We start from the raw sequence: 16,575 nt of genomic DNA on the forward strand, positions 1-16,575 counted from the left end.
CGCCAGGATTTGAAACAGAATCTACATTTCTATACAAGTTCCTTTCCTATTGTTCTTGGCTTTTGCACTAAGAAATTTATGAAAGTCAACAGCCACACTTAATTAAGTTCTATTGTGAACATTCTTAGACTAAATAGGATTCAGGCAGATAAGAGACAGAAAACCTTTTGTCTAGCCTAACTTAATTTAGTTATAGAAAATACCAATATGGAACCTTAAACCAATTCTACCTCTTTGTTCACTCAGTGCATAGCTGAAGAGCATCCATTTATGGATTGTCATCAAGTGCCAATACAACTTTCACTCTATCGACTTGCCAGCCTAGAGAGGTAGACTCCTTCCCACCAATCTTCTAGCAGTCAACAAAAGATGAATTTAACTACCTACAGACTGGATATCAGTACTGTGAATAGTCATTGTTCAACCCAAAGAAGTTGCATCTTACAGTGTAACGATGAAAATAAAGGGTCATTTCAACCAATTAATACAGTTCTTCCTCTCATTTTATCATTTTAATTGTTACACACCACTGTTTTATATATATATATATATATATATATATATATATACACACACACATATATATATATTTACTTGTTTCATACCTAATCTAAAACTTAAACTAAAAGGAAAGATATTTAATCAAAAGTTCGAGTGAGGCATATAAGAAAAATTATTATTCTACCAGAAGAATAGTGATATTTCTACAACCTAAGAAAGACTTCATTAGCTACTTATCAATCACGAAGTATTTTTCACCAATACATCCCCTGAAAAATAAATAAATAAATGAAAAGACGCTAAATCCGGAAAAGGTGTCCGAATACCGACGAAGGTATAAAATTAAGTACAACTGCTAAGTGTCCCAAAAGTGGAAACTACATGATTCAAAAGGGACCACAACAAATACATAGAACTATTTGACAGTTGTAAACAATTGGATTCAAATGTCTGAATACTCCGGCTAATATTAGAATGCAAAGCAATAAAAATAAACTGAACATGTACGCGCGTAGAGGAGATAGAAAAATAGCAAAAGCATGAAACTTCCACATATAAACGTGTTGCCTACAACACAAGAGCATTTTACGTAAAAAGACACATCGGGTAACGTGGCTCCAAGTACACAATGTCTGAAAACAGTGTAGATGGTCCTGGCTGAAATACCAGGGAGCTCTGGAACGTTTTCTACACACATACATAAATAGACCGTGTATTTACCTTTAACCCCACTAATTTACAAGAGATAGTTAATCGGAAGACGAACAGTAACCACTTCATAACTTAGTTTTTACACTAAAAAAATAAACCCGTATTATTTTCACGCCTTTCATTTAAACTTCTTGAAAATTTTTTTTTAAATGCTTTTGGTTTGTGCTAAGAAATTTGTCCATTCCAAACGAGGGGAGGAAAACTATAATTACTGTTAATGAAAGTAGTTGTAGCGCCAAGTAAATATTTAATGATAGGCGGAAGCAGTATCACCCACCGTCCTTTATTCCTACTAAGGAAATTCCACGCTAAGTTTTTAGTAGTAGTGCCTCGTTTACCACCAATCGAGAAGTAAATAATTATGATCGGGCCGGTGTCAACATTTTTAGATTTACAAGAAAATACCAGATAGGTCTGTCTTTCAGTAATCAGATTACTTTCCCAAGAAGCTAGAATAGTTCAGTGCTTTCCGGAGTTTCTTCGGAGTGGTTCGAAGTCAGAGAAAATAGCAGGAACAACTTTTAATTTCATCGTATCATTTAAAAGAAGGAAGGGCAGGACACATTGGAATAATGTAGTCCGATGTACATCATATTGTAGAAACATCAACAAGCAAAACTTCAATTATCCATTTGGAAGTTTGTGAGAAAACGCTGCACTGTCAACAAACTACACAAAGAAAGCGAATAGGGGTGGGGGTGAAGATAAAGAACTTATTTACAAATCAAAGCTGTTTTTTTTTTTTTGGCTAGATCTTGAGAGAGAGGGTGGGGAGGATGAAGTTAACCTCAGAAGGATTTGAACTCAGAACAGTGAACAAAACAAAATAATATAAGACGCTCTTAACTGCCTTCACTAGATCGAAACAACAGAGACCCTGCTAAAAATAGCAGGCAAATCTCCCTCATGTGACTGTTTATTGTCTTGAAAATGGAAGTATACGTTGAATTAATACTACTCAGCAATCTCCGAGATGGATGGGATGGTTATGACTGGAAGTGGTCGGTTAGGTTCGACCTAGGGTTAAAACAGCAACACTAATCATCAATATTGATTTCTTTGGATTTTGTACATAGCCAATTTGTTAAGACGTGGTATGAAATTACATTCAGCCGGGTGTATTACTAGTACTTCATCGCTACTCAAAGAACAAATGAAATGGAAACTTTACCTTGCCGGGGTTTACACTAAGAACGTTGACAAGATAAAACTTCTTTAAAGTATTTAATCAGATGCCCTACCATTTTTCACAATAAAGGAGTATTTTATAAACCAATATTTCTTACGAAGAAGAATCGAGATGCGAAGAGCAAGAGGTAAGCTCAAGACAAAACTCAGTTTTGATTCTTAGATATAACAATTTCACTTCTACTTCTTTCATCTCATTTGCAGTATGTGAAAAAGATATGAAAATCATCGGAAGAACTTCAAGCTTCGGTAAGAAATAGCAGCCAAATAGCCAAATCACACCCTACCATCTTTAAAAAAATCATAATAATCAGTGGTTAATGCAATCCTAGACGTATAACACTTAAAAGCAAGACAGTAACGGTCACAATTGGAACGCCTTAGATCGTATCTGTCCGACTAGGCTAACCTAGGGTTAAACATTAGCGTCACACAATCCAAATGCCCTTAGATGCCCGAGAAGTAAATGAACTGTGATTGGAATGCTGATCAACAATAAATCTGGACAGAGAGTTCATATTTTAGAAAACTCCCAAAACATTACAATGAGAAAGAGAGCGAAAGAATAATATAATGGTAAAGATATAATGTAATGCTTTTAGGTAAATGGAACATATTGCCAAAGACCACAGTTAGGAGCCCCAATAACAGAGAATTGCCGACGAAACAAAGATAAGTACTTATTAAGACCATGCATTGTTGTTGTAATAAATATAGGACTGTATGACTTTTCCATTTTCGTGATCAGAGGTTATCCATCAATAGATAATTGATTATCCCTGGTGACTGTCGAGCAGGAAAAGAGAGAGAAGTGTTCACTTTTCGCGAAGACGAGAAGAGACCACTCCACTTCGTGGAGTGAGTGAACTAGCTTCTATCCAATATTGAAACTGAGATGTAGACTCGATTAACCGTGTGCTAACCTTGTTCTCACAAGCACTCAGTAATAATATATTACATAATAAGTATAGAAATGATCTGCAAGTTAGATGCAGGTATATTTGCTTATGAGAGAATTTGAACTAAATGCATGAGCGAAAATACTTAGGGGTGTGTAAAAGATAGATAAGTTTCGAGTGAATCTGGAAAGGTATGAGTGAGAGAGAGAGAGGGGGGATAGAAAGATAATGTGTGTGTGCTGTAAATATGTTGGGAGTAATTTTGCATGCATAGGTTATTAAAATATAAAGAAAGCTAGAAACAACGAAATTCAAAGGCAACAACTGACGATATGTGAAACTGCGATAGCAATCATTGCAATAATGACTTTTGACCAGACAGGAAGCCCATTTCTTTCTACAGAACGATGCGTAATGGATTGAAAAGACACTAATTGATTATAGCTACCGAATCCGATGAGATAACCTCAGCAGGATTTGAACACAAGAACAGTTGAAGTACAACAGTACTGGACAATATATCAATATCGAGTCAGCTCTCAACTGCCTACGCCATTTCCACAGCACTTGCCATAAAACCAATAACAAATGTAATAATACAATAACAACAAGTGTGACTGAAACAAGCTTTTCTTTCTCGCGTAAACACGGGTAAAAATATGATACCGCACAGTGTTCATTCCTTTTCCAAGAACAATAAACAGGTAACCGAAAGTGAAATAGGCTACAACAGTGATTCGGAACCAAGTTTCAGAACTGCCTCGGTAAAAGCTTGCCTCTAACTCGACGGCAAAACTGAGGAAAAACAAAAACAAAATCATTAAGCTTATAGTTATTGCTTTTGGCTATTTTTCTTCTCTCACTCTCTCATTATATATATATATATATATATATATATATATATATATATATATATATATATATACATATATATATAAGAGAAAGAGAGCAGTGAATTCCTAACACTAACCTCGAGAGACTGATATCCTGAGGGTCATCTAAGCTATGTCAACATGATCACTATTATTGATTATACTCATCAGTTTGCTTTCCCTCCAATTTTCATATTAAAATCCAATAAACATTACAATGACAAACAAAATTACTGCTACTACTCTTTATAAAGGTTATCAGATGCCATTATATTTAAGTGTTTTTGAACATCACAATATCTATTAGAAACTTTCAAAATCCTTAGCAGAGTTAAAAGAAACAAAAGTAAGTTGCAATAAATAATTATAGCATCTATAATATGCATTTATTCTAAAACTAGTCCAGATTTTAAAAAAGAATGAGAAGAAAATAAGAATCGAGAATAAAAAGTAAACTACGTGTGTGTGACAAGAGGCCATACTGCAAAATTCGATCCACCATACTTGTGGTTCGTAAGTGAAATGTAGGAAACTTCATTTATGTCTGGAGTTGAGAATTTTCAGCGGTTTCTTAGGGAGAAATTATTTGAAAAAAAGCGAATTCAAAACATAACAATAATTATCTGATTACGTATGGATTAAATTTTATGGCTTTGTTTTTAAAGAATGAGAGAAAAGAAACCTCACCAATATATTTATTTATTTATAAAGAAGAGAGCGGTAAGCAGACATTAAGCAATGGTCAAGTCAAAGGCGGGTACCAGGACAGTTTAGGGTTGAATTTGGTCGTGAAAATTGAGGCTCATAAAATATAATTGCAGATTCAGCATATGAAATACATATTTGAATATTAATTATAAAAAACAATGCATTATTTGTTTAGTGTAAATCAGTTAAGAACTTACCAAATGAATGGAGATAAATTGATACCATCAAGTAAATGAGGCCGGATTTAGCTAATGTTCGAAACTACAGAAAGGCCGCTTAGTAGGTGTAATTAGAATAATCTATAATGTATTATCTAAATATTCATCTGGCCAAAGTAAGACAAAAAGGGTTCAAAATTTAAATATATACACATATGTTTGAAGATATTGCTTTGTTTTATTTCGTACGTAAATCTTTGTGCTATATAACGCAAGAAAATTATAAAAACTTAATAAACCAAAACGTATATTACTTTCACCATTTATATAAGTCGCTTACATCATTTACAAAGAACTTTTGCGAATACAATTTATTTTATTTTATTTCAAAGTTGATTTTTTTCTTTGCAGAAAGGAATATTTAATAAACATAATAAATATTAGAAACGTCATTGTTTATTAAATATTATACTTAATTTAATTTTACTTTTTTTTCTCCCTTTGTTCTTTTCCCTGTAGAGTTGCGTGTCTTTAAACTCTTTGCAATTGAATTGACAGAAACGTGGAACCGGTCGGAGGTTTTATTCTCTGTCTTTGCTGTCTTTAACAAAGCCGGTAAATATATTTTAATAAATACATTGCTATATAATATTTTAATTTAAATTTAACCAGCCTGACCGACTAAATCAAATTTAATAATAATTTTATTATCGTTTTCTTATTCAAATACGTCTTCTTTCGTTATTGCTACTGATATATCATCATTCCGATATACAAACACACACACATACATACATACATACATATATATATATATATATATATATATAATATATATATATATATATATATATAAATAATTGTAATAAATTGCTTAAGTACGTATATCCAAAGTATACTTAAACGTTCTACCTATTATATTGACATCATTTATATCTGTCTGCATATGTAGGCCTAAATAACGAATTCTTACCCTTGGGTAACTTGATTCCATTTTCTTGAAAAAAAATTATTACTAGCAATGATCATGCCTCACATACTTTAATTAGAAATTTTGATTTGGTTTTCAAATATCACTTAATGATCCTGCAGCACTATTTAAATATATCTATCTATAAAGTAGGTAAACTCAATCTTTGATAAGCTAATTTTCAATTTTCCTCGTAGGATTGAATACCTACATATGTCTGGTTTTAATTTACTTTAAGAATTTCGTTCAAAGTATTATTATTATTATTACTACTACTACTGTAAGGAATGGTGCTCAGAAATGGTATGGAAATTTTATACTGATCTTACATATTACAAACAAAAATTCATATACACACGCAAATACTCTTCCAAATATTGTATTGCGTATTTAAGTGTCACATGTGTGTGTACTCTCACACACACTTAATGTGCACATAAATGTAGCTATATACATCTATGTTTATTATTCGCTACATATATACATATGTAGGAGAGTAATAATTTGATAAATCTTTGTAATTTAAGTGATTTCAGTCGTTTACAAACGTCATGATAAACGTGTGTTAAGTAAATACAAGAATGCCCCGTGTTACGGCAGTAATGCGTTCCTCAAACCTGTAACGCGAAATCAATTTTTCCCATTTATTTTCATGTTTTAAAGTAATGTGATAATGCCTTTAGAAAAAACGACAGCAAAAAACAAAAACAACACGACCACTTTTATGTATGAGAATAATTTTTAAACACAGTACGTGTATGCATAAAAAAAAAAAGAGAAATATGTCAGGTAATATATAAGGATCATAATATCGTAAAAGGTAAGTTCTTACCACAAAAGATGTTGACTAATCTATGAAGGATGGTGGGAGGATGAGGGACACAATCTTCTAATAGTTCATCAACAGCTATTTGAGGGGTGAAAAACTGGTCCAGATGGACTATATGTAATCTGAACCCTTATTTCTAGCATGTAAATAGCCTGCTTGGTGGGGGGGGGGGGTTGAAATTTTTCAAAAAATTTTTTTTCAGAATCGGAATCTCCATAGCCGTAAAAAAAAATTAATAAATAAGGGGGGGAAAGGTTCAGATTACATATAGTCCATCTCTACCGAAAAACTTATGCAAAATTGTATGATGTTTATGGCGTCTCAGCTTTTTGTACAATTCACTGAAGGAATTGCGTTCATTGTAAACTCCCGTAATTTTCATGTTGCATTCAAAATTAAGTTTATCAGCAAAAACTTGAAAACCTTCCTCTGTAAGTGCCACCCCTTTACCAATGTTCTTTGCATTCAGTTTGTCAAGTTTCCACATTCTCATTTGTATTCCCCGATTGATTTTGTTCTAATGTAAGTTGTTTGGAAGTTTTAAGATAACATACTTTAAAGTTAGCTAGAGCAATGAAGTTGTACTCTTGTGAATATATTCTATCCTCACATTCTGAGAAAGATCATTTAAGTTCATTGGGTGGCTTGGTGCATTTGTATAAAGGAGCAATGCTTTGTTGGAAATACTGTCTAGCACTATAACTTTTACAAAAGAAAATGGGGAAAAGCTCTTGGTTATCCATGCCTTCTTATTTGAACACCAAGTCAGAGACGAATTTGTATAACTCAAGAAAGCCTTTGGGTTTTTTGGAATGACACCTGTTTAGAGGCTTTAATTTCATATCACCAGTGGTATTTCCTCCCAGAAGAAGCCACAGATGATTGCTAGAAGCTTTAAATCCTGGTATTGGTTTCTCTTCTCAAGAAGTAAGTTTTAGCTGACATTAGCTACTAGGAAAGAGCAATTTCATCAACATTGTCTCCTTATTCCGGTGTGTATTCCACTTCAACAATCACTTCTTTCAGTTGCATAGGATAATTAGCAGCAGTTTCTGTATCAGGACTGGCAGCTTCATTTGTGTGTTTTAAAAATTCAAGCATATCTTAAATCTTTCAAACCAGTTTTTACTAGCCAGAAATGGTTTTGCATTAGAAATTTCACCTTTGTTTTTTCTGTAAATAATTAAACAAACCTTTGGCATTTTCTTAATAACTATGATGTTTATTGATATAATGTGTTGAGTCTGATCCTCAATCCATTATAAAGAGTTGCTCCATTTTAAGCATCACATTAGTTTTATACAAAACAGGTCTGAGCTGTTAGAATAACTTCTTAGCACTTTTCTCTTCGTTACCATGTACAACAATACATGGTAACGAAGAGAAAAGTGCTAAGAAGTTATTCTAACAGCTCAGACCTGTTTTGTATAAAACTAATGTGATGCTTAAAATGGAGCAACTCTTTATAATGGATTGAGGATCAGACTCAACACATTATATCAATAAACATCATAGTTATTAAGAAAATGCCAAAGGTTTGTTTAATTATTTACAGAAAAAACAAAGGTGAAATTTCTAATGCAAAACCATTTCTGGCTAGTAAAAACTGGTTTGAAAGATTTAAGATATGCTTGAATTTTTAAAACACACAAATGAAGCTGCCAGTCCTGATACAGAAACTGCTGCTAATTATCCTATGCAACTGAAAGAAGTGATTGTTGAAGTGGAATACACACCGGAATAAGGAGACAATGTTGATGAAATTGCTCTTTCCTAGTAGCTAATGTCAGCTAAAACTTACTTCTTGAGAAGAGAAACCAATACCAGGATTTAAAGCTTCTAGCAATCATCTGTGGCTTCTTCTGGGAGGAAATACCACTGGTGATATGAAATTAAAGCCTCTAAACAGGTGTCATTCCAAAAAACCCAAAGGCTTTCTTGAGTTATACAAATTCGTCTCTGACTTGGTGTTCAAATAAGAAGGCATGGATAACCAAGAGCTTTTCCCCATTTTCTTTTGTAAAAGTTATAGTGCTAGACAGTATTTCCAACAAAGCATTGCTCCTTTATACAAATGCACCAAGCCACCCAATGAACTTAAATGATCTTTCTCAGAATGTGAGGATAGAATATATTCACAAGAGTACAACTTCATTGCTCTAGCTAACTTTAAAGTATGTTATCTTAAAACTTCCAAACAACTTACATTAGAACAAAATCAATCGGGGAATACAAATGAGAATGTGGAAACTTGACAAACTGAATGCAAAGAACATTGGTAAAGGGGTGGCACTTACAGAGGAAGGTTTTCAAGTTTTTGCTGATAAACTTAATTTTGAATGCAACATGAAAATTACGGGAGTTTACAATGAACGCAATTCCTTCAGTGAATTGTACAAAAAGCTGAGACGCCATAAACATCATACAATTTTGCATAAGTTTTTCGGTAGAGATGGACTATATGTAATCTGAACCTTTCCCCCCCTTATTTATTAATTTTTTTTTACGGAATCCCACGTTTTAGGCTATGGAGATTCCGATTCTGAAAAAAAATTTTTTGAAAAATTTCAATCCCCCCCCCACCAAGCAGGCTATTTACATGCTAGAAATAACAGCCAAATCTCACAAAACTAGTGTTAGGGTTAGGGTTAGGGTTCAGATTACATATAGTCCATCTGGACCAGTTTTTCACCCCTCAAATAGCTGTTGATGAACTATTAGAAGATTGTGTCCCTCATCCTCCCACCATCCTTCATAGAGTAGTCAACATCTTTTGTGGTATGTTGCAAACTTTAATGTTTTGGCAATGTAGCTGATTTTTTCTCCCACTTTTTTATAAGGTCTAGTTAAATATCCAATGTTATACATTTACAGTTCCTTTTCATGCTACTACCTTCAATTTCACTTGATGGCTTAAATTGTTTTGTAAGAGTAAAAACTTGTCTTATTCCAGCCATCCCTCCTCCCCACCCCTACCCACACACCCATTATCTGGCCTCTGCCTAAATTCCATCTTCTCAATGCCTACTGCAGGCCCCTCCAATCTCTCTCATGTGCCTATCTACACATTCTCTATGCCTTCACATATTTACCTTACTCCCAGCCAATCCAATTTTCCTCACCATCACTTGCTATACTTATGTCTTCCTATCTTTAAACATCTCTCCTCACACTTTTATTGAACATCACCCTCTTATACTCCTCCCTCCACTGTTCCCTGTAGGTAGGCCCCTAATAAATCTTCAAGTCATCAATTTTCCTCTCTCATTCTGACTGTCTCTAACTTTCTCTCTTCCTTCTCCCAGGGTAACCAAATATCTCCTTGGGATAAAACAATTATTTGTCCCTCTATTATACTCTAACCTCTCACCTAGTACACAACCACTTTACTCTGTTCCACTCCCTTTCTCAACAAAGAGGTTTTTGTCTTGCAAGTTAATTGGCAACCCCACTGGTGTTAGTGCCATGTAAAAATCACCTGTGCTGGTGTCACATAAAAATCACCTGTGCTGGTGCCATGTAAAAATCACCTGTGCTGGTGCCATGTAAAAATCACCTGTGCTGGTGCCATGTAAAAATCACCTGTGCTGGTGCCACATAAAAAGCACCTGTGCCAGTGCCATGTAAAAAGCTCTGTACAGTGGTTGGTGTTAGGAAGGGCATTCAGACGTAGAAACCATATGAAAACAATTGGAGGCTGTTGCAGCTCTCCAGCTTGCTAGCTCTTGTCAACCCATCCAACTCATGCCAGCATGGAAAATGGGTATTAAAATGATGATGATTTAGATGGAGCTGCTTAACTTGTTCATACTAATGTTACTGTTGTTGGTCATTAAGGAGTTGGTGAGATGATAATGATTGTATTGGTTTGGGTGTTGGGTGTTTATGATAGATAGTGGCGGTGATGAAGGTTTATCTATATATATATATATATATATATATATATATTCACACATACACACAATCAGACAAATAGATGCACTCCTGATACAAGAAGGTGTGTATTAGAGAGAATACAAACACATAACCAGGAAGTGTAGATGCTTTAGAAATGGTTGTAGAGGTGAATGTAGTTAATGAAGCATGGGTGGACATGTGGTCAGTGGTAAATATCAATATGGCAAGGGAGGTGGGGGTGGAAGAATATAAGTGGCTTAGGGAGAAGGATGTGGCAAGTGGGAGTACAGAAAGGAAAGGGACTAACAGCATAATAAACCTGAAGTTAGATCAGTAAATATGGAGATGATGTGCAGGTTGGAGGAGTGATTGGAATAAGATATACAGTGACAGAGATTGATGTTAGGTATGTTAGGGTGGCTATAGTGAATGGGGGGCAAAGGTCAAAGGAAGCTATAAATAGCTGATATAAGAGGGTGATGAGAATGATAGCAGATAAGAGAGGATGTTACAGATAAGGTTATGACAATCCTCAGATGTATCTCATGGAGGCACAGAATGGGATGATATTGAAAATGTGGGATGGATGTTAACAGCAAATGGTTCCAGGAAGAATGGGGAGGTACCTGGTAGCACAAAGGGGGATGAAATATGTTCATATTCTGCTCTCATAACAATTGAGTGGGGCTATAGTTGGAAGATGTGGTGGTGAAGACTTGACTGGGATAGACATAAACCTAGTTCTTTTTACGACCTCACTTTTATTCAGACAGGTTTTCTCAGGCACAACAATTCGGCATTCATCTCGGTCCATTGTCATATCCATGAGGCTTGGTATTTTGAGATCAGCCTTCGTTTTTTTTGTTTTTTTATCTTGGCCCCTCTTGAAGACCCTTGGAAAGATAATCGAAGGTTTCGATAGCAGAGTGCTGAAAAGCATCAGATGGTACCATCATGTTTCCAACAAAGAACTGCACGCACACATATCAGCCCACAGCCTCCCACCTTGTAGCTATCTACTGGTTCAGACATGTCCACTGTCTCCAACTAGATCATCCTACCAGGGCTTTACTTTCATTCGATGCAGCAGCTGTGGGTTGGAAGTGGCCTCAAGGCAGGCCCAGCACCCGATGGCTGGACATGATTGGGGAAAATCTCCAGATGCTCAACATCACCTTGGAGGATGCAGAGGGGCTGGCACGGAACCACCAGTGATGGAGAGCACTGGTAAACCTGGTCGACTTCTTGCATGATGACACCTCTGGGACCACTAACTTGGAATGACTCCAGCCCTGTCAAGCAAGAGCAAGAAGCCAAGCCTTCTTGTATCTCCCTCTTCCACAAGTTCCATCTACACTTAGCAATCAACACTTCTCATTTGTATGCATCACACTGGCATACCAGTGAAATCATCTTCTTGCAGATTACATCTAAGTCTTCTTATGTCCCGTTTTTCTCTCAAGATTTGTGCTTTGTACATGCACACTGACATTGCACATCCAATAGAGCATACAAGCTTCATTCCTCTCTAGTCTTAACATATTTTCTGCATATGGGGCCCTTCTCACAACCATGAAGCATTGCTGTTCATACATAAGCATCATACAATCTGCCTTTTACTCTGAAAGGAAGCCCTTTTGTTACCAACAGAAGTGATAGCTCTCTGAGCTTTCTCCTTCTTATGCTTATTCTAGCAACTATACTTTTAGAACATCCTTCCTCCACTAAGTCACAGAAACTATCTTCTACCTTTAGGACATCCGAGAAAATTTATTTCCCATGTGTTCTTAGAGTTTATTGTTCCTGCACATCTGCCACAGACAAAGCCTGCTTTCTCAGTTAATCTCCCCTATGAGTCCATAAGTTGCATTGAGTATACCATATGGAATTTTTACCTACACCTTTTCTACATGTTCCTACATATCAAGCAGAGCCATTTTCTTACTAACTAGAATGTTGGTCTTTATTAAGTTAGCTTTAAGGCCCTTTGGTTCCAGGTTTTGCCTCTACACCTGGAAATTTTTTTCTAATTCTAATGCAAATTCTGCTGTACAAATGAGGTCATCAGTATAGAGTGGTTCCTAAGGGTAGCTAGTCTTAAATTCCTCTGTTGTAGTCTCAAGAACTATGATAAATTGGAGGGAACTGGTAACTAAACATTGCTAAATGTTTATCTGTGCACCAAATTCATTGCTGTACTTGTTGCTAATTCTCACTTTGCTAACAACACTCCTGTACTTGTATGACTATCACAAGCTATATGTCTACTCCTAGCATCCTCGGAATCCACCAGATCACAAAGTGAGAAACCCTGTCAAAGGTTTTCTCCAGGTCAGAGAATACCAAGTACAATGGCTTACTTTTAGCTAAATCTTATAAGGAAGCAGATACCAGTAGTACTTCTTGACACAAAACTTAACTGTATCTCATCTGTCCTAATTCTCTTCATAATTAATTGGACTATAACTTTCTGTAATAATCTGGTTCAGTAATTTGACACTTCTATAATTACTTCTGTCTAAAGCATCTCCTTTACCCTTGTAACTGTTGACTGCAATATTGCTACACTGGCTGTTAAACTCAATTAACTAGATATATGGCTGACTAGGCTATAAACTACCCTGCCAGATATTAGAAACATCTTGGCAATGATTCCTGATGGCCCAGGGGTTTTCCTTGCCTTCATATCTTTGATTGCTTTATCTTTCATACTGTTGTTGACTAGGATAGCTGGTTCTTCTGTTGGGTCCGTGTTAAGAAAACCCCTCTTTCTCCTATGCATTCTCCATATTTAATAACTTTTTATTGTAGCACTTCCACGCATCTTTATTTTCAACATCAGTAAGTGTACCATTATGCATCTGCTCACACTTATCACCGACAACAAAAGAGACGAAAGATATTAGAAACTTCATATGAAATAATAGTTACTTAAAGATGTGTATTAACAGACCATTTAGTTTGTTAGCTTTTTAATTTAACATGGTCGAAGATGTGCCCCAGTGTATATCATGTATTCTAGTAGTGGGTAAATCTGCACTTTATATAAACATACATACAACAAACCACCTAAAGCATTCAAACAATACACAAATAAAGAAGGAAATGTATAAACACTAAGATGACTCCTAGGTGTTACATAAGGCCAACACAAAGTAATGAATTGTTGTCAGGCAGATACTGGTATAGATATAGGTGATTTGAATAGATTTGTTTGTAAATACCTGTGTAGTTCTCCATCCTGCCAGTTATGAGGTGTGCCATGCTTGTGTTTTAGGTTTGACAAATTAGATTTGGTTTTCAAATTTACAAATGTTCAAGACTGGTAGCAGATGATATGGTTGTATGTGGGAAGAAAAATCTTTTTGTATTGTATTGAAGAGTATCGTCTGTGGGTAATCAAGATAACTTCATGTGCAACATTTTGCCAGGATTTCTCATGAATAATAGATATTTCCTTTTGATACAGTTTGTCAAGATGACAAAAAGCCTCAGTTGTAATTCACAGTTATGAGAAGTACCTGTAAAAAAACTAATTTTCCTTAAAATATACCAATGTGCTAAATTATAAAAAGCTATCTTATGGAGAAATAGATAAAAAGAAATAAATATGTTGTGTACATCAATAAAGAAATGCTTATAAATACATTCTAGTTCTATCCTATTTTTAAAGTTCACTTTGCATTCATGTGGTTCCAGTTTCAATTTCATTGCATGGCACCCAGGGCAAGTGTCTTGCTATATCTTTAAAAATAGAAGTTGGTAGATAGAAGCTATGCAGAATCTAGTTGTGTGTGTGTGTCAGAGGAGAATGGTGGCAAAATCAATGAAATGGTGGACAGTACTACCTTGTGGTAATTGGTTTTATCCCTTTGCACTCTGATCAACTTGGCCTTCCTTCCCCCTAAGGTCACTAAAAGAAGTACTGGAGCTGTTATAATAAATTTTTTTTTTAAACTTAAAGGTAGGCTTGTGAGTAAAGAGCATTCATGACCAACCGGCTGTATTTTTTCACTCTGTATATCTAGGCCTTCAAATGTCTTTGTTTAATATAAGTTTATATTTTTGAAAAACTGAATTTATACAAAGATTTAATTATTCAAAATATGATCCCTGAATCGCTATGCATTTCTCTCATTGATTAACAAGATCATTTATAAATCCAAAGGTTTTGATGCCAAGAAATCCTTGAATTCAGTTTCGACCTCAGTTTTGGAACAAAGTTTTTGCCTTAAAAATGTGTCTAGATGCTTGTAAGAGTGGTAGTCAGTGAGTGAAAAGGGGAATATGGAGGATGTGGTAAAGTCTTGTATTCCAAGTCTGTGAGCTTCTGCAGTGCCACCCTGGAAATGTGCAGTCAAGCATTGTTGTGGAGCAGAATTGGACCTCATTGATTAACAAGTGCAGGTCTCATTTCTTCCAGTTTCTTACAGATACCAAGCATATGAAACATTTCTCTGACACTTTGTCATGGATTTTGTTAACTGTTGTTTTCAAATGCTAATCATCAAGGGTGGATGGACATTCTCTACTTCCTTGACCTTCAAGGCTCTCATCTCCACCATGGAATCTCTCAAACGACTAGTGTACTGTCTGATCACATCCCTCACCCCATGCTCTTGATATTGGCAGCTGTTTGGGAAGTATTATGTCCAAGCTTGAATTAATGCAAAAAAAAGTAAATACATTTCTTCTTTTTTCATGTTTGAAATTAAGGATTTCTGCACCTCAATATTATATTCTAAAAGAAATCAATAAAAATTTGTTAAAGTGTACACATCAAGCATGTAAAATTTCATCTAAAACACTACAAAAATAACATCTTAAATCAAATTTGAAAAAAATGGTTTGATGTTTATTGATGAAGCTATGTAGGAAGCAATATTCATCAATGAATTTTGACAAAGATTGTGAAGGCACATGACCTAGTGGTGAGGGTGTTGTACTCATGGTTACCAGGTTATGGGTTCAATTCCCAGACTAGGCAGTATGTTGTTTTCTTGAGCAAGACTCTTCATTTCACATTGCTCTAGTTCTGTGTGGGGACTAGCATGTCTAAGAATGAACCCAATGTTTCCTCTGCATTTCTTAAAAGGCAGCTAAAAGATGTTGAGGTAGGATTTGCACTCTGACCTCATAAAACCCTCACCAGCAATGACTACTCAAACAGATCTATGGATTGGTGGGTTGTCGCCTGAGTGGTGCAAAGGTTTCATCCACGAGGTACAATGAGAAAGTTTAATCATCATCATCATCATCATTTAACATCTGCTTTCCATGCTAGCATGGGTTGGACGATTTGACTGAGGACTGGTGAACCAGATGGCTACACCAGGCTCCAATCTGATTTGGCAGAGTTCTACAGCTGGATGCCATTCCTAACGCCAACCACTCTGAGAGTGTAGTGGGTGCTTTTACGTGCCACCGGCACGAAGGCCAGTCAGGCGGTACTGGCAACGGCCATGCTCAAAATGGTGTATTTTACGTGCCACCTGCACAGGCGCCAGTCCAGTGGCACTGGCAATGATCTCGCTTGAATGTCTTTACATGTGCCACCGGCACAAGTGCCAGGAAGGCGACGCTGGGCACAGGCGCCATCACGATTTCGCTTTCGCTTGCCCCAACAGGTCTTTGCAAGTCGAGTTAGTGTCCAATGAAGGAGATGACGTTGTCAAATTTAGTTCGATTTCAATTTAATATTTAGGGAATTTAAGGCAGTAAGCTGGCAGAATCATTAGAATAAAATGCTTAGCAGTATTTCATCTGTCTTTACATTCTGAGTTTAAATTCCACCAGAATCAATTTAATCCTGGCCTTGTGCCAAAATTTGAAACCAATATTT

General features: G+C 35.7%; 3 protein-coding genes across 8 annotated transcripts in view; 1 reads left to right on the plus strand and 2 right to left on the minus strand.

Annotated features, from left to right (window-relative positions):
• Nucleotides 1-5,144, minus strand: part of LOC106867594 (dol-P-Man:Man(7)GlcNAc(2)-PP-Dol alpha-1,6-mannosyltransferase) — a 98,633-nt gene extending 93,489 nt beyond the window's left edge. For all 3 annotated transcript variants that reach the window (XM_089353876.1, XM_089353878.1, XM_089353877.1), the window contains exon 1: nt 5,077-5,144. The gene's annotated coding sequence lies outside the window, so the exon portion shown is untranslated. The remainder of the gene's footprint in view (nt 1-5,076) is intronic.
• Nucleotides 1-5,144, minus strand: part of LOC106867592 (general transcription factor 3C polypeptide 1) — a 31,679-nt gene extending 26,535 nt beyond the window's left edge. For all 3 annotated transcript variants that reach the window (XM_014912509.3, XM_014912508.3, XM_014912505.3), the window contains exon 1: nt 5,077-5,144. The gene's annotated coding sequence lies outside the window, so the exon portion shown is untranslated. The remainder of the gene's footprint in view (nt 1-5,076) is intronic.
• Nucleotides 5,145-5,579: 435 nt separating this feature from the next.
• LOC106867593 (RNA-splicing ligase RTCB) overlaps nt 5,580-16,575 on the plus strand; it is a 50,100-nt gene continuing 39,104 nt past the window's right edge. Inside the window, exon 1 of one of the 2 annotated variants that reach the window (XM_014912511.3) lies at nt 5,580-5,652. The gene's annotated coding sequence lies outside the window, so the exon portion shown is untranslated. Of the gene's footprint in view, nt 5,653-6,584; nt 6,828-16,575 lie in introns of those variants that run through there. The other variant, XM_014912512.3, reaches the window with a different exon arrangement.

Source organism: Octopus bimaculoides, chromosome 6, assembly GCF_046866305.1.
Source record: "Octopus bimaculoides isolate indiv1 chromosome 6, ASM4686630v1, whole genome shotgun sequence".
NCBI classification, from domain to species: domain Eukaryota; kingdom Metazoa; phylum Mollusca; class Cephalopoda; order Octopoda; family Octopodidae; genus Octopus; species Octopus bimaculoides.